General features: G+C 35.4%; 1 long non-coding RNA gene across 2 annotated transcripts in view; it reads left to right on the top strand.

The window, feature by feature from the left end:
• Positions 1-22,642, top strand: part of LOC141370689 (uncharacterized) — a 39,560-nt gene that overhangs the window by 6,149 nt on the left and 10,769 nt on the right. Inside the window, exons 2-4 of one of the 2 annotated variants that reach the window (XR_012374961.1) lie at positions 17,944-18,054; positions 20,155-20,329; positions 22,259-22,495. This is a non-coding gene — a long non-coding RNA (uncharacterized lncRNA). Of the gene's footprint in view, positions 1-17,943; positions 18,055-20,154; positions 20,330-22,255; positions 22,496-22,642 lie in introns of both variants that reach the window. The other variant, XR_012374960.1, reaches the window with a different exon arrangement.

The following is a 22,642-nucleotide window of genomic DNA, read 5'->3' as shown; positions in this document are numbered from 1 at the left end:
ATCCAGTCCTCATCTGGACCATTACTCTCTTCCTGAGAAATCACTAGGGCTTTCCCAATACCTGCCTGCCTCTGCCAAATGCTTTCTCCCCCTCAGACTGGGATTTCTGACAAGCAGTGGCTGCTTTGTTATTTTTCAACTCTTAACTGTAAAGAGCCCTCACAGTTTTGAGCTCTCTCTACTAGTCTCATTTCAATTCACATTGCATAAAGAATATGGTATTTTCTACAAGGAAAGACATTTTTTTTAATAACAGAGCAGACTTGAAATGAGTTCTTCCTAATCACAAATAGGCCTACCAGGATAGATTTCTTCAAAAAAAAAAAAAAACAAAACTGTTAAGAGCTGTTCCAAAATTCAAAAATGTCTCATATGAAGACCAAATACACTTATGTGGGGAAAGGTGGGGGATATCACTGCCTTGGATCCTCTCATTAGGAAATTTATCAAACAGAGGCTGTAAAAATAATTTTTAAACAGCAGAGAGAAGAAAGCTTTTTACAACTAATTTGGGATTTTTTCCTGGTCAATTTATATAAAACACACAGTTGAAATAACTGAAGCACTTTGATTCTGTCTTGACGCAACAAACCTTGAACTACTTGAGAAGGATTCTTTGTGTTGTACAACGAAAATATAAATATCACATTTCAAGATGAAACTGAATAAATATTTGAGTACTGCCCCCTACACACACAACACCACACACATGTACACACACACACACACTCTCTCTCTCTCTCACACACACACACACACACACACACCCTCACACACTTTCCTATCAGCAGACTAAATTCAGCTAGTTCCTGAAAGGCATTCATTTTGAGAGTCACTATTGTTTTATTTTACTACATCTGTTTGGAGACGTTTTAAAAATGACTATGTGCAAGGAAATAATAAATGCATCTGCAATCTCTAGCAGAGGCCCCTCCTCATGAGACGTTGGCGGGCGTCTGTGGGTGTTGTTATTGCCGTTGTTGCAATCTAGCTAATAAAGGCTTTTTCTTACACAAGAGAATTTTGACAGGGTTGACTCCAGACAGCTTTCCAGCTGAGGTCTGGGGCCTTGCTGAACCTTCAAAATTTTCCCATTTGAGCTGCATCAAAGTGAAGGAAATTCAAGGATCACTAACGTCTCAGATGGTAGCACTTGCCCTAACAACGAAGGTTCAGGAATTCTTTGGAGCAGGCTGAGGTCATTTTTCTCCCCTTTTCTCCTAATGCTTTTCTCTATTAATCAGAGCTCAGAGCTCAGATTGGTCTTCAACTTCCTCCCAATCCTTGCTAAGCCTGTCATTTCTAGCTATTATTTACTTTAATGGACTTTGGCTGATCCCTTATGAAGCTTTGGATCTGAGAATAATAAGGCTGGAGAGTAACGGGCATAGACATGGGTGTGGGTTTGCCTGCAGATTAACCGTGGCAGATGGGCTTTATTGCGGTTTCCTGTGTACTGAGTGTTGATTGAGAGGGTATAATGAGAGAGGTGGTGTCTACACAATGGTCACAGCCACTTCATTGCACTTTGCGTCTAAACAACCCCATTTTTCTAAATCTTTGGGTTGTGAAATTTTAGGAAGTCAGAGCACAAGAACAAGTACAAAAACAACTGTAAATAACCATGAATGTTAATCCAACACTAATTGGTCCCTTCTTTCAATATGAGTCCATTTTGCTCAGTTTTTTAAAATTCTGGGTAAATTAAATGGTTAAACAAAATGTTCCTGCATTAGGTGGTTTGGGATGAAATAGTGAGCAACGTGTATTTTCTGTGTGTTTTTTGTTTGCCTGGGGTCTTCTGTTTGTATTTTGTTAAATATGTGCTCCTCGATTATTACCACAGACAATAAAAGCTTAAGTTGTAATTATTTTCAGATGCTTTGGGAGTTACCATGTTGGGGACGTTTTTTCTGAATTAAACCAGAGTATATTTAAAAAAAATAATAACATCAGGGTAATTGTTTTATCCCTGGCATAGACAATCAAAGATTTTTTTTTTAATCTTTCTCTATTTCCTGCACTTGATTTGAATGTTTGCTCAGTGGCAACTCACCATGCAATTAAAACATTTTTTTCATAGGTGCTAGCTAAAGGTCTTTTACACATTCCTCATTTTTAAGATTTTACTTAATTCCTCCCTTTCACCAATGGATTAAATCACAACTATTGATTCCTTTCTTCCTTTGGGGCTTTACCCATCTGTCTTAACGCTTTCATCCTACACCCCTTGGTCTCAGAGGGGTGTTCTGAAAATGAACCGCCAAAACCTGGAGAAGACTCTAGGTCAAGTTTGTGTACAAGAGTTTAAATTTTTAGTGACAGTCTTCTCTCACGGCCGCCTGAAAGTTTCCACACAGTGCTGCACAAGCGAGCACCACCAATTATCCTTCTCCTTTGAAAACCATTATCACGTTTTTCAAAACTTCTTTCATTCAGTGAAAAGGAAACTAACCACCATATCCAGACAACTCCGCTGCCTAGCAACGCGCAGCCACGTTTTAATTCTGACTTGCTTCTGGTCTTGCCTAATAGAAAGTGACTATGTTAAGCCAGTCACAGGAGTTGTTTGTCACTTCTGAAATGCAAACAAAACTGTATTGTTTTCCAAAGTATGGGGTGTGATTGATGTAAAGATTTACAGTAACATCATTCATTTTCCCTTGTGTTTTAGCAGGATTGATGTCATATCTTTTCATGCTTTATTAAATGCTTTAAAAGAGCTAAAAAAAATGACGCTTTTTGTCCTTTAAAGAGTCTAAAGAGGGTTTTTTTTTCCAGTGAACTAGACTCCAACAACTTGTGAAATTTAATGAATCTATTCAACTAGTGTCAGCCACATCCATAAATAATATAATAAGAAACCGTCATCCATGAAGGGGAATGCAAGTCAAACAATCAGAGAGGAACAGACTAGACCAAGGTCAACAGTCTGGGGTGGGGGGAAAGAAAAGTGAAGCTTTTAAGTTGCGAGTCTTAGAGTTTGATGTATCAAATTTTCCCACAGCCCTGTGTTCTTGGCTTTTTGGTATGAAAAGCTGCAGGTTGCTGCCGGTGTGATTTTAATTGTAAATCTTTCCAGGCATATATGTTGAGAGGTCTATAATAAAAGCATGGCATATTTAAATTCACTAAATTCCTATTAGACGGTTATTTGATTTGAGAACTTGTAGCTGTGCTTAAAAGTAACTCTGCCGCAACTGCCCAGAAGTCAATTAATAAAATAGAAAGGTATTGCTATTACTTTTAAACACTGCCTCTAATCATTGGTATTTCTACTATTTAATGTAAATAAATAGCTGAACGTCATCTATTAGACACTTTAAAATATGCCAGTTTGTGTGATTTGAATATATATAATCTAGAAAAAGGTATCATTCTTCCTCAAAATAAGATCTGAGTGTAAAAGAGAAATTGCAAGCATTAATTACAATTTTCTTGTGATATTTTAATACTCTAAGCAGTAATACAATAGTGTTAATCATTAAACAAAATGTTTATTGAAAAACTATAGCTTAGAAAGATCAGAATCACACACAATAAAATGAGGTGTCAGCATCATGGAAAGGCTAGAAAGTTCTCTTCCTTTTCAATTCTCAAATCACTACCTTTTCTATAAAACCTTACTCATATTTGGAAGTGGAACCTAGTTATTAAGTAGGACAAAAATATACAGTTTAAAAATTTTAAAATCATTATAGAAGTATGTTTTGAGATAAAAACATATTGCATATAAGGAATAAAATTTGAGATTAAAGAAAAAAAGGTTATCTTGAAATGAAAGGAAAATCTTAAAGAGCTTTTATGAACTTTTAAAGGCTTAATTCATTAGCAATATTTTGTCCGATAGACCTGTATTGACATTGAATATGAACTCAAAGAACATTAGCTTTCATTGAAACAGAAGTGGTTAAATTCCATCTAAGAAGAATATATGAAATTATTACATTATGGTACCACTGTCATGTGCTCTAATATGCTTGGCCTTAAGCATCTGATATGAGATTGTGTCCCATATTTTCACTCTTCAGTGGGCATTACCTACCCTTCTGGAGCCTTAGTTCCTCCATCTATGAATAAGGATGATAACGTATTTTTCTCAGGGCTATCAGGGTGATGAGAGAGCATCTGGTTCATTGAGGGGCTCAAAATAAGTAGTAGTAATAGCAGCAATAGAATGGGTCGCTTAAAAGCCCAAATTAGTCTGCAGTGGTTTAAATTCCACCTACTAGCTATATGACCTTGAGCAAATGGCTTATATTTTCTGATTCTCAATAACCTCATCTATAAAATGCAGTTAGTAATAGTACCTGTATCTTAAGGTAATACGGGCATTAAATAAAATATTGTATATTGAGAGTTTCAAACTTGGCCATAATGATGCTCAGTAAACAAATGTTAGGTGTCCGTATGAAATTATGTCTGTGTTAATGGTCTCTTTCTCAGATATTAAAATAATACTACTAATTTGGCTCCTCACATGTTTTTGTGATAAATTAAAATTAAAGACTTTGTTTTCAGATTCATAAATAGACTACTTAAACTAACAAAGTCCATTCTGTAACAGAAAGACAAAAGTAAGCTTTTTAGATATTGATCGTTCTATCAGCATTTTTAATCAAATACCTTCATGAGATATAATTGAGCATTACTGTAGTATGTCTTGGCAAACCTCAGAGTATTCTCGTTCCAAATCAAGGGTGCTTTGCCAACTAAGTTTAATTATTTCATGCAGCCAATCACCATGTGGTACCAGTAATAGCAGGAAACAATGTCGGCACAAAATCTGATATTTTGAAGCCCAGACCTGGTTCTCTCAGAATTTCCATCAGGGGGCCATATTTATGGACCGAATGCAACATGTGGGCACATTTTGTTTGTCCTACAAAGAATCTGCTTATTATCAAATTGCTTCACCACATTCCAAGCTTAGATTTTGCATTAAAATCCAGATTTCTAGGTTCTCGCAAACAAGCAGGACTGTGAGGGTGGGCTGGTTTTACTGGAGCTGAGTGATGGCTGAGTGGCCATGGATGAGATCTCAACTCTCCACTTCACCCTGTCTACCCTTCCTCCCTCTCAAAGTACATTCAATCAGATTCACCTATTTTAAGCTAGGTGCCTGGTCCCCAAGGCATTTTAGATTTCTTAGCTTAAGAACTCAAATTAGAAATCACGCAAAATTCACTAGCTGAATCCAACATTTCCTATAGCACTCTGGGCCCACTGCAATTTGTAATTTCATTACTTTTCCTCCAGTATCTTCGTAATACATTCGGCTTAATTATTCTTGAAAAGTGCTAGAGACGACTTCTTTACAGACTTGAAAATAAAATACTTTTCCACTGCATGCAGTTTTTCTCCTGGCTGGATGGAGAAGAAACTAAGTCCCCAGTTAGGAATTGAGCGCAGGCTGTGAACAGCACAGAGCTCTGAGGTCCGTCTTATGGAATCATGACAGAGCACCTGTGGCCGCAACAAAGTGATGGTTTTCCTGTTTTTCCTACCCCACCGCACCAGAAACTTTATGCCAAATATTTGAGGTGACACCATGTGATTTCTGACCAGTAACTCTTAGAAAATCTAACTGATAGCTTCTCTGGTAGTGATAAGGCTGGGCACATGAAATCTTGCCAAGAATAAGCACGTATTTCGATAATCACATGAATTTCCTTTATAGTTTTAAAACATTATTTTAGGCTGAGTTATAATTATAGTGATAAGGTAAGTAATGTAACATTTAAATAATACTTTTAAACTTTTCCACATCCATTTCTAAATATCTAGATTTGCATTTATTTGGTGATATTATTTATCCTGACTTTTAAAAGGAGGAAATACAGACGATGAGAAACTAAGTACTTTCAAGTTCCAGTTATTTCTTCATGTCAACATCATCAAATCTCATTTGCAACATGGTGGGTTTAACTAATCTATTCATTAACTAACTAACTAACTAACCAACTAACTACATAAATAAAGGAACAATAGGAAAGTAGAAATTTCTGAGCTTCTTACTGTGGTTAAATCTGAATCTTTTATTGCCATGAGTAAAGAATATACTTTTGGTTGTTTTGTCCAAATGTAGGAATAAGTTGCTGAGGACATGCAAGTGTGTTTGGTGTAGTTAAGTGGAATTTGGAGTGTTGCTAATGGCTTTGGATGGAATAGACTTTTTCATTGTTTTGTACTTGGGATTGTGGTCTCTTCCTTATTTGCGAAGGTCTCTAACCATCAAAGCAAATTTTCTGGCCCATACTACAAAATATGTTAAATAGCTCATTACCTCTTTAAATGTAGACATTTGATCATAGCTCATTACCTCTTTAAATGTAAACATTTGATCATATGCAAACTTGAATTATCAAAATTTTAAAACACCCACAAGCAGTTAAGAAAAACAATTTCAGTGAAAAATAGTGTTTCAACCATCATTTGTTTGCTATGCCTTATTTATAGGTATTGTTATTTAACTCTATATAACACTTTTATTTACCAAGAAGTTTAAAATAAGTATCTGCATAAGGAAATTTCCTCATGGGAAAATACACTCAATTTTCATATGATGTCTAGCTGCATGTTTTTTTAATGCTCTGTTCATTTCCTGTCACAAGATGTTAACCTCAAAGAAACATTTGGAATCACTGAAATAAACCATTTTTTAATATTATTTTCAAACCACAGAAATTGTTTTTTGATACACGTGCCAGTTAAATCCCACTGCTAGTATATGACATGACAGATAGCAACCCAGAAAAATAATCTTGATATGAGAAAAAGATTTAAGAAAAAGTTTTAATATCCAGTCAAGAGTTTGGATCTTTATTTTTTTTAAGATGTTATTTATTTATTTGACAGAGAGAGACACAGTGAAAGAGCGAACACAAGCAGGGGGAGCAGGAGAGGGAGAAGCCGGCTTCCCACGGAGCAGAGAGCCTGATGCGGGGCTCAATCCCAGGATCCTGGGATCATGACCCGATCCAAAGCCTGACGCTTAACGACTGAGCCACCCAGGCGCCCTGAGAGTTTGGATCTTTAAACTTATATGTAGTTCTAGGTATCTAATTTCTATTCCCAAATTTAATATAGACAGTTCTTTCAATGAAACATTATGGGTCTGGCTAATTTCTCAATTAGAAAGAAAAACAATGAAACACATGAAACGTATTTGTAAATGGGATTATTCTTCCAGGTGGAGGCTTTTGTGCACAAATAAAGAGTTATATGGATTCCCAGACTCTCGATTTGGAAGGAGTTTGGAAATCATATAGTACAATTTCACAATGAAGAGATAGCTCTCTGCATCATTCCCCTACCCCAGTGTGTTGCTTTCTGGCACCTTCCAGTAATGAGAAGCTCCTTTCTTTTTGAGGAATCTTGTTTCATTTGGACTGTTCCAGTTCTATTTTAGGGTAAGCCAAAGTTCCCTTTCTCTGACTTCCTAGTTCTCTCCTCAAAACTGCCTCACAAGGCAAGTGGAGCAAAAAGGTTTTCAGAGCCATTGATCATAGCCATGATTATAAGTAGCTAATATGGTGTCTCACACACAATATATGCTCAATAGTTACAAGTGACCATTGATACATGAATTAAATTCTTCTATATCTGGGACTTATTTGTCTTAAGGTAATGATAATTGTGTCACCTGCCCCTCCCCCACTCCCGCTCAAAGAAGAGAGAGAAGGCAGCCATCACAGAGAATGTCAAGTCCACATTCAACCACTTCAACATCTAGCCCCACTCGCTCATTACCCCACATAGTCAGGCCCAACATAGTTTTCTTTTGGGTGAGCTCAGACCTAGGTTTGTTCCACTCACAGGGATGAAAGGAGAAAGAAAGCATGTGCCATTCTGTCTTTTCATCCCTTAAAGTGACACCGAGGCCACAGGAGTTGTCTGAGCCCTGGGCAGCCCTGCTCAGGACTTCCTAAAGTGGCCACGCTCCTGTTTGGTGTGTGTGTGTTTTTTTTTTTTCTTTGGCTTGTCAGGATGTCCTCAGGTCATTATTTATTTTAATGAACATTTCTAGAATGTCTATTAGATGTCAGCCATTTCAGTACGTACAGGAAATGTAAAGATGAATATGACATAAACCCTGCCTTGAAGTTGCTCATAGTCTATTGAAAAAGACAGACAGGAGGACAAATCTTTTCAATTAAAAGAGCCCCAAAGAGACACCAGCATATTGGGCTGTCTATAGCAGCACATAGCTATGAGAGGTGGGTTACATGAAAAAAGGGTTCACAGGCTAGTTGAAGATTTAGTAGAGCAACGTGAGTACAGTTCCAGGGCTATGGAAGGAGCTGTATTTTCCAAAGTCTGCTGGTATTTAAGGATAGTATGCTGGATGAATAGCAAGCCGTCTGCATGGTTGAAACACAGAGCCTGATTTTGAAAAACAAGGCAGGGATGATGGAAATTAGATCAGATTCAAAAGATAGGTTAGGGTTATTAACACAATGTGATTGCTTCCATTAGCAACAAGATATTTTATCCAGACTGTAAATGCACTTTAGGAAAAATAAAATGAATTAATCAAAAAGGATTTTTGAATTTGCTTCTTTCCTTGAATATACTTTCACCCAAGCAAAATTTTATTGACATGTGAAGGAGGGACAATGCCAGAAGATTAACTCATTGGTAACACATGTTCTATACGAATTTTAGTTGAATAAATAAACTTTGAGGTTTTTTTTAATAATAACAAACATTTTAAAACCTTCATTATCAATAGGGAGTTGGTAAAATGAATTCCAGATTATCCATATAATAGAATACTATGGATTCAGTAAAATGAGGTTGTAGAATATTGGATTATATGTAATCAATAGTTATTATATAGATTGTTAGGAGAATAAAAACAGGTTCCAAAATACACAGTAAGTTCCTAATTCTTTAAAAATACACATCTATCTATCTATATATAGAAACGTATTATAAAATATGTATAAAAACAATAGCGGTGGTCGTTTCAAGGTGGTAGGATTAGGGATAATCTGAACTTCCTTCTCTTTGGCAAACCTGTTTAAGTTTTTTCTACAATAAATATGTACTGTTTATATAAGAAAGAATAATGGTTAACACTCAATGAGGGGAAAGCCCAAACTCTTTAGTTGTAACAAGCACCCTTTTCCAACACTCATTCCCAGGTCAGCCTCCATATATAGATGAAGTAGTAGAATGACACCAAGATGTTTCAAGTAGTCAGTAGATCCAATAATCAGTGTGCCTTAGCCCATAGAATATCTGAGCCATTCTGTCCTGAAAGTGTTTCTCTAGTTGGATGAATTTCTCCTACAAAACAAAAGTTGATTGAAATTCATTGTAACCGTTCTACCACTTACAACATATATATAGTTTTAGGTGTAACACTCTCCCCCAAAATTTGCTTTAAAAATATATAAATGAATAAATATATGCTTTCTGCATTTATCGTCATGACAATTGTTTCAGTTGCATAGAGTGCACTTCTATCATCTATGCTTTTACTTGGAAGAGCTGGGCAAATATTTTTCTGCTGTACTTTACCTGATTTGTTTACTTTACCTTTGTCTAGGCTGAAAAATTTTACAATTTCCACTTAGCAAATAGCCCAAATAAATGGCCAGAAATGTAACTACTTCATTATACAAATGCAAAATTGTGCTTTATACTGGCTTTGAAATGTTACTAATCAAAAGATTTCCCACTTTAAATAGGTTTAAAAACAAAATTACTTAATATCAACTTTGATCTACTTCATCTATATGGTTCTTTATCTTTTATTCGTGAATTGAAAATGAGCATCAACATTCAGTGATAGCCAGGAGGATTACAATGTTATTTCACTTTTGAGTAAGGAATTCATTTTTGGACATTTATCAAAAAGACAGCCATAAATCATCATTGTATTCCTTTGTAAGCAAAAAGTAGAAGCAATACACAGTTTGTACACCGGCAGTTTCATCTTCTCTTCATTTTGGGGCAGATTAATACCAGCTTAGCCCAAACATCCAAAGTTATGCTGTTGGCAATGTAGCCATCTGTTTTTAATGAATATCTGGGGTCTATTTTTCAGTTAAGCTTCTCTTATTGTGTGTGTATGTTGCTTTTTCACAGCTATCTGCATAATTGCTTAAAGATTTTACTACAAAATTAATATCCTTGCTGTGAACAAGGGAACAGGGCAAAAACCAGGATGACAGAGCCTGAGATGAGGTGAAAAGCAAATCCAATTTTTCCTTGCACCATAGAAACCTCGTCAGGACTAGCTTTATCTGGTAATCCACATTTAAACTTTAACCTGTAGGGGGGCTCTTTGTGTTAGATAATGTAAGCATAAAAGGAGGCTGAATCACTAATCAGATTAATCATATTTTGTAAGACTCAAAAGCTTCATTAAAAGGACCTGGTATCCAAGTTACACATTTTTGTTGTTGTTGTTGGCAGAAGGGGCATTTGTCATTAAAAAAAAAAAAAAAGAATGACATGGAAATGCTCAAATGTCTGTAACTTTTAATGAACCTATAGCAGACAAAACCAAAGAACAATGTGATACCCTAACTCGTAAAATTACAACTTCACAAAATCAACACATGTATTATCTCATTTTCTCCACATTTAAATATGAGAAGGCAGTGTTGGATAAAGGTTGTGGTTGCTACTATAGCTTTTGTCTTACTTTGAGCAGTAGTCTTCTTTTAATATATTAGTACTCTCTGCATCTCGGAACCACATATTACATATACACGCTATTATAAGTGTAATTTATATAATATGTACAAAGACTACCAACAGATGATTTTTTTCTAAGTCATTTTTCAAAGCATTCTAAAGTTGATTGTTCAATTAAAGAGAAGAATATTTGATGGAAATGGGACACTTTTCAAGGGTAAAGTGAACAGGGAAGATCTTTTTAGGTCCAGCATTTTATAAAATGTGATGTAAGGAAATACAGTCACAAACTTCTTTTGTTTGTTGAAGGAAAAAAAAAAAAAGAAGGAAGGAAAATATGTCACTGAACTAAATCTTTGCAAGCAAAGCAAATCTTTCAAAAAAGAAGCAAATGAATTCTGTGGTTGACAGTCTGTAGCATGACTAGGTAATTGTGGAAAAATGCAATTGCATGTGTAACTTTATGCACACCAAAATCTCCTCTTTGAAAACTCAGCCCGTATACTTTAAATCAGCCAATAGTTTTCAGCATATGGTCGGTTACACAAATGCTTCCTAACAAAACTGCTCCTATAATAATCTTGGTGAAAGAGCATGCCGAGTAATAGCTATCGAAAAGGGTTTCATGCTACCTTTGTGAAGGATACCATCTAATTCCGATGTCTAATTGGGAGTATAAAAACATTACATTGGTTTATTTCTCTCAGCACAACATATATCATCCTCAGGAAAGATCAATTTATCAGATTATATATTCACATCTGTGGAACTCTACGTCTTAAAATCAACTATACAGAATTGCTAATCAAAATGCGCAAGTCTTTATAACCAAGTCATTTCAGATGAGGAAACTCAACCAAATGAAATGACAGTATGTTAGCAGCAACACCACCAAACAAGAAACAAAAGCAACATAAACAACTTTCTTAATATGTGTTGAGATTACAGCACTATTTGCATTATTGAATACTTTAAATTGTATTACACAAGATCGAAGTCTCCCAACAAATTTGTAATTTGAGTATCAGAAATAATAGTTCCCCAATGAACCATTGGTAAGTCTGATGCACAATCTCTCAGCAGTCTACATGGATAACTGACAATACTAGAATGTCCAAATTGAGAATTTCTGCACTTATAAATATTTGTATCTATTATGTATTATAATGATAATAAAAGTATATCTCTAACCTATCCCTAATATTTCAACAGTGCCTCTCGGCATGAAATAAAATACCACTTATGTGGCGACATAAGCTCTTTGTGGAAATGGAATTTGCATGGTTTGTTTTACTTTTTTAACAACAGACTGAAATATTTAAAATAGCCACTCTTAAAACACTGGTTTATAAATTTTATTTTAGATTTTTTTAAATGCCTTTTACCTATTATTTTGAATTATAGAGACCTTCATCACCACATTAATTCCCACAAAGAAGTAGACTATTTCATTTTATCAGCTCCTGTTCTATCCAAGTGTTTTGATCATCTCCCCAAACAAACAAAAAACACAAGCACACACCAAAAAAAGTAAAGAAGGTAACAATAAATCCTCATTCTTTTATTTATTTTTTAAATCACCTTTGAATATATGGTATTATCAGTCTAATGTTTTTAAATTAACATATAATGTATTATTTGTTTCAGGGGTACAGGTCTGTGATTCAACAGTCTTACATAATTCACAGCGCTCACCATAGCACATACCCTCCCCAATGTCCATCACCCAGCCACCCCATCCCTGCCACCCCCCTCCACTCCAGCAACCCTCAGTTTGTTTCCTGAGATTAATCTTCATTCTTTTAAAAAGCTAACATCAGAGATCTTTAGCAGTTTTAACCTCTGATGTGCTGAAGCCAGCGAGGGGCAACGGATGTGGTGCTGGGGACCTGTTCATTGGGATATTGGGCATCTAGTTCTTCTAGAACATCAGACCAGCTCCATAGTTTGTGTAAGTCATGTTAGAGTCCTGATCGTCACTGTGCAATCCATAGAACGAGGAAGATGACCTTAGCTCTCTGTAAGGCCACTCATAGTTTGAATAGTCAGTGATGCTGTGGTGTGATATTTGAAGGAAAAGCCTTCCCCTTTATACAAATATAATTATTTAGAGGTTTCTAGAGTAATGCAGACAAAAACATGATTGGCTTAACCTCAGTTTCACTCTAATGAATTGTGTGGTCATCTCTAACACACAAAGAAAATCAAGAAGTTCATAAACCTAGTGGATGCAGATAATATAGACAGTGGTCAGAATCATTTGCTTCCCGTAAACCTCAGGCTAGTCTCAAGTTGGCAATTTTGCCTAAACCAGACATTTATTTAATTGATTTTTTTCTTTCTGCCCTGAATGAATTGTGACAATCGTTAGCTTGTCTCACCATATCACCTCCGTCATAGAAATAGGAAACAGGAGATTCAACTCTTGGATGATTATAGTTCTTGGGCTTCTCCAGTATGGAAAACATTTAGCAGGATTCAAAGAATAAACAGAAATACAGACCGTGCTTTATTTTCAGATCTTTCTTGATGCAATTCTTAAGGCCATCTTTCAGGTAAGATAATTTTTGTTCTCCTAACAGAGGTAAAAATCTTTACGATGCTTTAAATAACAATAAAACAAACACAAAACGAAACAACAAAAAACCTTACATGACTGCTTCTAAGGAAAAAAATTCCCCTTTGGAATCAAGAGCAGCTGTGGAGACATCTGTGGGCTGAACAGAGTCCTAAAAGAACAATTGCGCATACATCTGCGGATATAAAATAAGTGATGGATAAAATGTGAATTAAGAGCTCACATTCTGTAGATACTATTATAAATGTATAAAGATAAAATGAGATTCACAAAGCATCTTTTTTACTTCACCATCACCATCACTATGGTGAATTAAGATGCAACCATAAAAGAATGAAATAAGGGCTAGATTAAGAAAGGTCAGCTGGAGGGGCACGAGACTGCTCAGTGTTTTCTTTTTGCAGGGTAGACCTGAGGGCACATTCACCTTCTTGCAGTGAATACCACGCGTCTTCATTTGACCATCTGTACTGAGAGAAATTTCAGTAGTATCCAGCATACTACACATGTCTCAGGCCACTATGCATTAATTCCTCAATAACCCAGAATACTTTTTCAAGTTTCACAATATAATTTTGTGAAACTGGAAGTGGACTACAAATAATAAAATGCAGTAGGACATTAAAAAAATCAACTTTTTTGTAAAATGAGATAAGAATCATTTTGGATGTCATCAATATCTATCATAAATTCCAAATAACATGTTCAAGTCCAGAGGCAGCAAAGAAACTTGGCCCAGATCCCATGGATAGTGGCAGAACTTGCACAAAGTTGCATGGCTTTCAGTCTAAAGGCCTTTATGTTATACTGCAAGTTAGTTATTTTGGAAATATTTTACAAATTTTGTAAAATAACATTATGTCTTTAAAAATAATCTGAATGCCAATTAAATTAGAAACATCTTGAGATCAGTATGCATATATGAGTAGTCATGTCAAATCTTAATATTCTGATTATTTTTAAGGCTATTTAAATTGTTCCAGATCACAGGAAAAGATGGAAATCTTCCTGAAATTTAGTGTAGCTTCAAATTCTTTTTGCCAAAAACTAAACAAGATATTACACAAACACAAAAAACATAAATCAATCACATTTATGTTTGAGGTTACAAAATCCTTCCATAAACTGTTAGCAAATCAAATTGAGCAATATATGCATAACATAACCAAGAAAGTTTTATTCCAAGAAATTGGAAAAAGAATTCCAAGAATTGAAAGGAAAAAGTGATGTGGTCTTTGTAGATGAAGGTGATAAAATTTAATCTTCATTTCTTTTCAGAATTATTGAAAAACCAAAAACCAAAAATATTTCTTTCACATAATAAAGATTATCTTAAGACAACAGACAACATAATTTTTTAATTGTGAAATTCTTGAATCACTTCTATTATTGAACACTTACAAACATTTACTTAATTGCTATAAAATATGACCATATTATAGGTTTAATTATTTCAAAGAAAGATAATAAAACAGAACTACCTATACATCATATGCTTTGTACTTGGAAAGTTCAAGTTAATCACCTGAATCAATTGAAATATTATGAGCAATAATATAATAAGTAAAAGAGTCACAGAAGTAGTCAAGAATCAACAGCTCAATGACAATTTAGATTTAGAACCTGTCAGGGAGAGAAAAAAATAACAAAGAAAAGTATGATACATAGAGAGAAAAATAATTAACTGTAGTACTAACCTAAATATAGAAAATTGAAAGCTTTACTAAGATAGTAAATGAAGACTCTAACATATGTAAAGTCATATTATGGTCCTGGATTAAAGGTTTTAATAACATGAAGAGATGCATTTTCCCAGAGTTAATCTATAAGTTTGTACAATTTATTCAATATGCCAAAGGGATTTTTCTTCAGAATTTTGAAAAATGGTTCTTAAGTTAATTTGGAGCACAATAGCAGAAAATATGAGATTGCAAAAACATTACTGAAAGAATAATGAGAGAGCAGGCTGTATAAAATATTAACTTACATTCTAAAGATAAACTACTTAAAACAGTATGATACTGACATAAACATCAATGTCAAGAGATGTAAAAGTCAGAAACATGCCCTAGGACATGTATTAAATACATGATAAAGGAAGTATCTCAGGTCAGTTAGAAAAGTAATAAAATTTTTAATAAATGCTATTGTTTTAGCTTATTAGAGTTTATAATAAAATTAATTCCTGATGAATTAAAAATATAAAGTTACAAATGAGTTCATAAAAGTACTATGATAAAATATAGGTCAAGACATAAACTTGGATTGGGGATGACTTTCTAAGTACGCCACCAAAAATAGAACTATAAAAGCAAAATTTAATAGATTTGACTCCTTTTCACCAGTATACTGCTATCTCCCCAGCTGAGGTCTCCCTTATGAGTTTCAACATGGGTATTCTTAAACCCTGGAAGCAGACAAATTAGGAAAAAGGAAAAGAGCACTCGGTACTTGAGAACTTGAGAGAAAAACAGTAAGAAGGTGGGAGAAATGTTCAGAAAAGGGAGTAGTAATTTTCCAGTGAAAATATTTCCTAATTTGTTGTGTTTAAGGAATGTAAAGGCAATATAAAATAACAGCTAGTATAATAATTACAATGATTATTATTTTAAATAATCATCAATATCATAATATTATTTCTTCTATGCATGTGTTCCACTCGTACCAGTATTTAGAATTTAGACTCAGTACCTTCATTCAGCTGCATTATAAGCAGAATTGAGTTCTTAAAGTGATCTGCAAACCTAACCACTGTGCTAAACATATGGATCTGTAGGAGAATACATTTTATTTTCCAAGTGACTGACTTTTAAATAGACCTTTGAAATACAAACTATTAATAAAGCATGGTATATGAATATATTTTTCCTGTTTATATAGACATTATATATACACACACATATATGTTACTATGTTACTTTTTGAAGGTTCTTTTTATTTTAGCCTTGCCATTTCATACAAAACAATAGAAAATAACACTTAGCAAGAGGTTTACAATTGAATATTTGAACAGGAAATCCACATACATTATCATTTACAGCAATTTTACATGGTAAATTAAATGATCATAAAAAATTCTCTCTAAATCCCTCTGCTTCCAATTAATTCATGGGATATTATAGGTAAAAGACTTACCTACCACTATTTATAAGTACCAAATTAGGACTGTATAACTTACATAAAATCCATTCACTTAACAGCTCAGTCTCTTTAACTATTCAGTGCTTTGTATGAAGGAAAAAAAAGCAAAACAAAACCCTAACCTTGACATATTGACAAAAAGATCAAAAATTAAGTTTCCACAAGGATATTAAAGGTATCCAATTCTGAGAATACTTACTCCCATTTACCAATCAAGAAAGCTGATGCTAGATTGGTCCCATGAACATACAGTTAAACCCAAACCAACTATCTGAAAATTGGCAACTTACTGTCTAAAATACTTGTGAAAAACCAGTTAAAGTACTTGTCAGGTTAACACAGTGGCTGGTAGGGATTACCTAATTAAGTTTATTGTAAGATTACTTCAAGTTCAATTGTGTGTGTGTGTATACTTATATACGTATGTACACATAAATGCATATATATGTGTGTGTATATATCCAGTCATTTATACACACATACATAGAATATACTATCATCACATCATTATATAACATAATAATATATATAACAATAAATAATTTTCCATAATATAAATGAAGTTTGATGAGCTGAATTTTGAAATTGTTTGGAACTGATGACTTTTTTTCCTTCCATTTTCTCCCCCTTTATTCAGAATGTTGATAATTGGTATCCTATGCTTGTCCCATCATTATATTTTGGGAGCAGAGAACTTGTTCCTTGAGTTTCACATGTTCACAGATAGAGAAGCACTATTTCTCAAGATGGATTATACATACCCAAAGCCTTATCCACACTAATCCTTGAAGTTAGAGGGTAGAATGCCAGATGCATAATAATATCCCTCCAAAGATATCCATGTCCTAACCCCCAGAACCTGTAGTATGTTAGATTATATGGCAAAAGGGAATTGATATTGCAAATGGAATTAAGTTTCTATAATCAGCTGACCTTGAAAAATGGCTTGATATAATTACAAGCTCCTTATAGGTGGAATAGGGAAGTAGAAGAGAGAGAGAACTGGTAATAGGGAACTATGAATAGACTTGGCCCAATGTTGCTGGCTTTGATGATGGAGGAAGAAAGCCAGAAGCCAAAGAATATGGGTGATCTTGAGAAACTGGAAGAAGCAAGGAAGAGATTCTCCCCTACAGCCTTTAGGAAAAAGCACAGGCCTGCAAACTATGATTTGATGACTTCAGTGAGACCAGGTGGGGTTTCTGACCTCCAGAACTATAAAACAATACATTAGTGTTGTTTTAATCCATGAAGTTTGTGATAATTTGTTACAGCCACAAAAGGAAACTAATAGAGATTTAAATATACTTTAAAAATTTAGTGTCTCTTAGACACAATACTGACCTTAGGAGATGACCTTTAGAAAAAGGACCACATTTCTTCATTATCCAATAGAAATTCTTATCTACTATTTTCTAACTCTAAATGGAAGTCTTTGGGCATAATTGTTTTTATTATCTGGATGTGGTGGGTTTTCAGAGTTTGCACATTTAAAACAAAGTATAAGTTTACTGTATGATATATCCATATAAAAATCAACATTTCCATTTACTTTGCTTTGGCTTTCCCAGGTACAAGGATTTTGACTTATATCCTTCACTAATTCAACAAATATTGACTGAGCACTCAGTCTATGCCAGGCGCTATTCTGGGATTTGAGAAGAAAGTATTGAATAAGAAAGGTGAGTTCCTTGATTTCATGGACCATACATCCTAATGAGGGAAGAAAGGTAGCAATCCAATAACTGAGTAAACAAGAAAATTATTGATGATGATGAGTGTTAAAATATGACGTGATTGCAGCATGGAATGGGTAGCTAAGAAAGACCTCTGAAAAGTGACATTCAAGCTGATATCTAAATGACAAGGAACCAAGCGTGAGAAAATCTGGGTGAAATCATTACAGAAACAGGAAACAGCTAGTGAAAAGGCCTTACGCTAGTGTTCCAAAAGCCAAGAGAAAAAAGGGGAGCGGTATCAATTGTGTTGTATAGTCCTGAGAATTCCAGAAAGATAAGAGAAAGGGAACTATTGAAATTGGCAACAGGAAGCTGTTAGAAGGTCTTATCAGAGTGGACAGAGGGGAGACGTTAAAGCGAAGAGGTGGAGACATCAGCTATGGACGGTTTTTTCAATACATTTTGCTATAAAATGGACAGAGAAATCAGATAGTAACTGCAGGGTGATATGAGGTCAGATAAGGTTTTTGTTTTTTGTTTTAAAGGAAATACTAGAACATCTTGTATACTGATAGAATGATCTGTGAAGGGAGACAACGATGATGTGGAAAGAAGTGGGAATAGTCAGAACAAAGTCCCCGAGTGGGCAAGACCAATGGTCTAGAAGCTATGTGGAGAACTTGGGTTTTGATCTGAGCAGACAAATACTGCCCATCCAGAGTGATAGGAGGGACGTTCAAGGGAAGGCTCAGATGCTAATATGTCAGCTGGAATTCCTTTAGTAGGAAGACCAGCAAGTTCATCTTTCATTGCTTCTATTTTCTCAAGCATATGAGACATATTTGTTGCATGACAGGAGAAATGGTGTAGAAAATTTGAGACAAGAGAAGATAATTTGAAAAGTTTGATGACTTTTGGTGACTCAGCAGGTCTAGGTATGCATATCTAATATATTTGAATGGTTATCTTTACTCAAACCTCATGAGGACAAAAGAATTGGTCAAGAAAAAACAAGTCCTTTCTGCAAAAAGAATGAACTATAATATACCATTCTTATATTCTCTCTCTGTAGATACACATTTACTGTATGAACACACACAAAACATATTCAGTGAATATTAATGCCCTTTGACAATGTGAGGGAGGTTATCAGCCACATTAACAAGAAGAGCCTTTCTTAATTGGGGCCCAAACTTAAAATAGCTCTTTAGCTTGGGTAGCAGCATAACCTTTCCTGTGCAACATCATTAACACCCAGGCAATTATCAATTCAGATACTAAGTCTGAATCATTTCACAAGACACAACGAAAAGCAGAATAAATAAATTATCCATTGCTCACATTGTGGCCAATAAACAACACCAAACTTCTGTGTCCTCCATTTGAATATGGGCTGCCTTGTTATATCCAAGTTTCCCAAGGGACGTCTTCAGGGAAACCAAAAAACACATGAAGAAAAAAAAGCCTTTTTGCATAATCCCTGTGTCCCCTCTTTGTCAGTATGAAGACAGTGACAGTTGCATCAGTGTTCAGGTTCACTGAGAAACCACGGACATGTTCTGGGTAGCCTGTTTGCTCGAAGAGCTTCTCTCCTGTCCTTGGTCATACTCCAAACATGGATGGATACCTCAGCTTTTCTGCTTCTCCAGATCCATAGCTCAAAATTTGTATCTCTCTTGGCCTGAAAGAAACTACAACATGCCCCAAACACTCCATTTGTTAATGGAGCTATAGTAATGATCTTCTGAGAATCGTGCAAGCTGTCCCGACTCAAAGTTAACAGCTGAAAATATAAAGAGAAACTAATCAGATATTGAGTCCAGAGTTGTGTTCTGAGTAAGGATAAAACTGTCGTTCAATAAGGGCTGGCAGAGCCAACAACCAGGCTGGGGTTGGTGCGAAAAGACACACATTTCATGTCTTGTACTGAATTTCTAACACAAGATTAGAGTAAGAGATGGCAAGTCAGCGTTAGAGCCTGGTGATAAAAATATGTATATATTAGATTGCACCAAAGTAGGCATTGAAGACAGAATGGTGGAACTTTGGTCTATCATTTAATCAACAGACTTTAGATTTCTTTCCCATTCTATGTTTCTAAAGGTCTCTCTTGGGAAGAGCTTGGAGAGATGTCCTGCGCGAGGCCAGGCATGAGGAGACAGCGCCAGAAACATAATTAGATCAATGCTTTAAGTGAAAACCCGCGCGCCACTTCAGTCCGCCTCGAATCAGTGTCAGCGTAAAGAGGGGTTGGGAAGTACGATTCCGCTAGGAAAAGGTGATGACAAACCAAAGCAATGTGTCACTCCAAACAAGATCAGGGGGAAGAATAATGACTGCAAATGTCAGGAACGTTGGCTTATACTTAACTGAAACCTTATAACTACAGAAAAAAGGAGTCACTGTAGGGATGACATGTTCTATAAAATAGTTGCTAATAGTTGATTCTGTAGCACAAAACTGTAAAGTATATTTGGTGAACTTTGGCTTTGTAAGCTCATAGAAGCAGCATGGCCGCAATGCCTCACTAAAGAAAATGCAAAACTTGTGGAGAAAGTAAACTTCGCTTACTTTGAAGCGAAGATTATTAGTGACATTATTGGTGGCTTAATTAAGAAGTTTGTTTCTGACTGTTAATAAATTGGCACAATTTCAACTCAGAATGACAGTGCTCAAGGGAAGGTCTTCCTCTCTCATTCTCTCTCTCTCTCTCCCCCCTCCTTTCTTTTCTTTCTTCTTTGTCTATAAGATATGACATAGCATACATGGGAAAATGCTTGATGTCACTCATGTGGGGAGCAAACATAGAAATTCAAAATCTCAAAAAAACAATCTTAGAGACTTTGTTCAGAAACGGAACAGATTGAAATGACCTCTAGCAACAGATTGTGTCAGAGGAAAAGGGAAAGAGGCCATTCCTGTAAGACAGCAAAATAATACGAAGTGACAGAACCTGATGCTTTAACAGTTTACATATGTCAGCGACAAATTGAAATAGTGGAAGCATTTGTATAGATCAAGCAAACCAGCGGTAAATCAAATTAATCAAGTCAATCAAATTAATGTCAACCACTAAAGACGCAGGGTAAAGAAAAATGTTTTAAAATGAAGACTCAATCAGACTGCAAATTTAAAATAACCTATTACAATCATCCATTATTCTGCCACAACATATGGCTTTTCTGTAAAACTTTTGTGCAGGTGCTATGAAAGCATTTCCTGGGTTACCAGCAAATTGTGTCTTCTTGAGACAGTATTGTCTCTTATTGTCCCCTTTTGGGGCCTGAAGCCCTGTACATGCGGTCACACGTTATGATCATATCAGTAAGGCATTATATAGTCCGCAGCAGAATTCTTGAGATTCTATTTATTTGCATTTTAGTTGAAATAAAATGTCATTTTCGCTTGCATAAGAGTAGTGTTAAAATCGCATTCATCACTACTGAAAGCTGGCTAATCTGGCTTGAAATTTAGTACACAATCAAAAATCTCAGAACCGAATAGAAACTCAACATCTATTTAGTCCAAAGACATTACAGAAAAGAAAATTGTGGCTAAGAGAAATGCGAAGGGTTACCCAGTAGCCGTAGGTATTTAACATGCAGTGAAATGGATTGCACTCAGATCTCTGTGTTATCCAGTGATGCATGTGAAAGACTTTTCACAGGAACAGAGTATTGGTCTAAAGTAGCCACTTGAATCATTTTATTAAAGTTGAAATAGTCACTTAAAGTGCTAGTAATAAAAATGGTTAAAACACACATATACTTTTCTCAATGAATTCATTTTGAAGATTTGAACTTATAAAATTATACAATGGTGAATGAATGAAATATAGCAGTCTCAAATTCTGAACAGAAAAATCACAGGTTCTGTTTCTTTTTCTTTTTCCTTCCTTCCTTTCTCCCCTTCCCTCTTTGTTCCTTTCTTCTTTTCCTTTGCCTCCTTTCCTCCTTCTCCCCACCTTCTTGTTCTTATTCTTGTTCTTGTTTTGGTATTATGGTGGCTTGTAAATAACCATCAATTCTTTGATACTCTTCCCTTTTAGGATGGGGTCTAATTTCTCAGTGGGCTAGACTGGATTACTCTCTTCCAAAGAATAAAATGTGGGGGGAGGTAACCATTTATAACTTCTGACACCAGGTCATAAAAGGCATTGCAATCTCCCCCTTGCTCTAATTTTTTGGATCATTTGCTTTGGAAGAAGCCAGTGGCCATAGTAGGAGGATACTGAAGCAGCCCTCTGTGGAGCCCATGTGGTGAGGCACTGAGGCCACCTGCCAACAGCCATGTGAGTGAGCTGTCTGGAAATGGATACGGTGGCTCTCAGTCAGACCATCGGATGAGCGCGACCCCAGATGCCCTCCTGACTGCGACTTCATGGCAAATTCTGAGCCAGAGCCACCCAAATAAGCTGCTTGTGATAGCCTGACCTGCAGAAACAGTAAGATGATAAATAGTTGTCCCCTGAAGTCTCCAAGTTAGAGATAATTTTTTATTTAACAGTAGATAAGTAATGCAGCCGGGTATGCTGCCTTTATCATGCCAAATTTTATATCAGCCTTCTTAAAATTAATTAGCACGCTTTCTT

This window comes from Callorhinus ursinus, unplaced genomic scaffold (assembly GCF_003265705.2).
Source record: "Callorhinus ursinus isolate GAN/ISIS: 27379988/994484 unplaced genomic scaffold, GSC_fseal_2.0 scaffold1, whole genome shotgun sequence".
In the NCBI taxonomy this organism is placed as follows: Eukaryota; Metazoa; Chordata; class Mammalia; order Carnivora; family Otariidae; genus Callorhinus; species Callorhinus ursinus.
The sequence above is the reverse complement of the archived record's forward strand: the minus strand, read 5'-3'. Positions and strand labels throughout refer to the sequence as shown.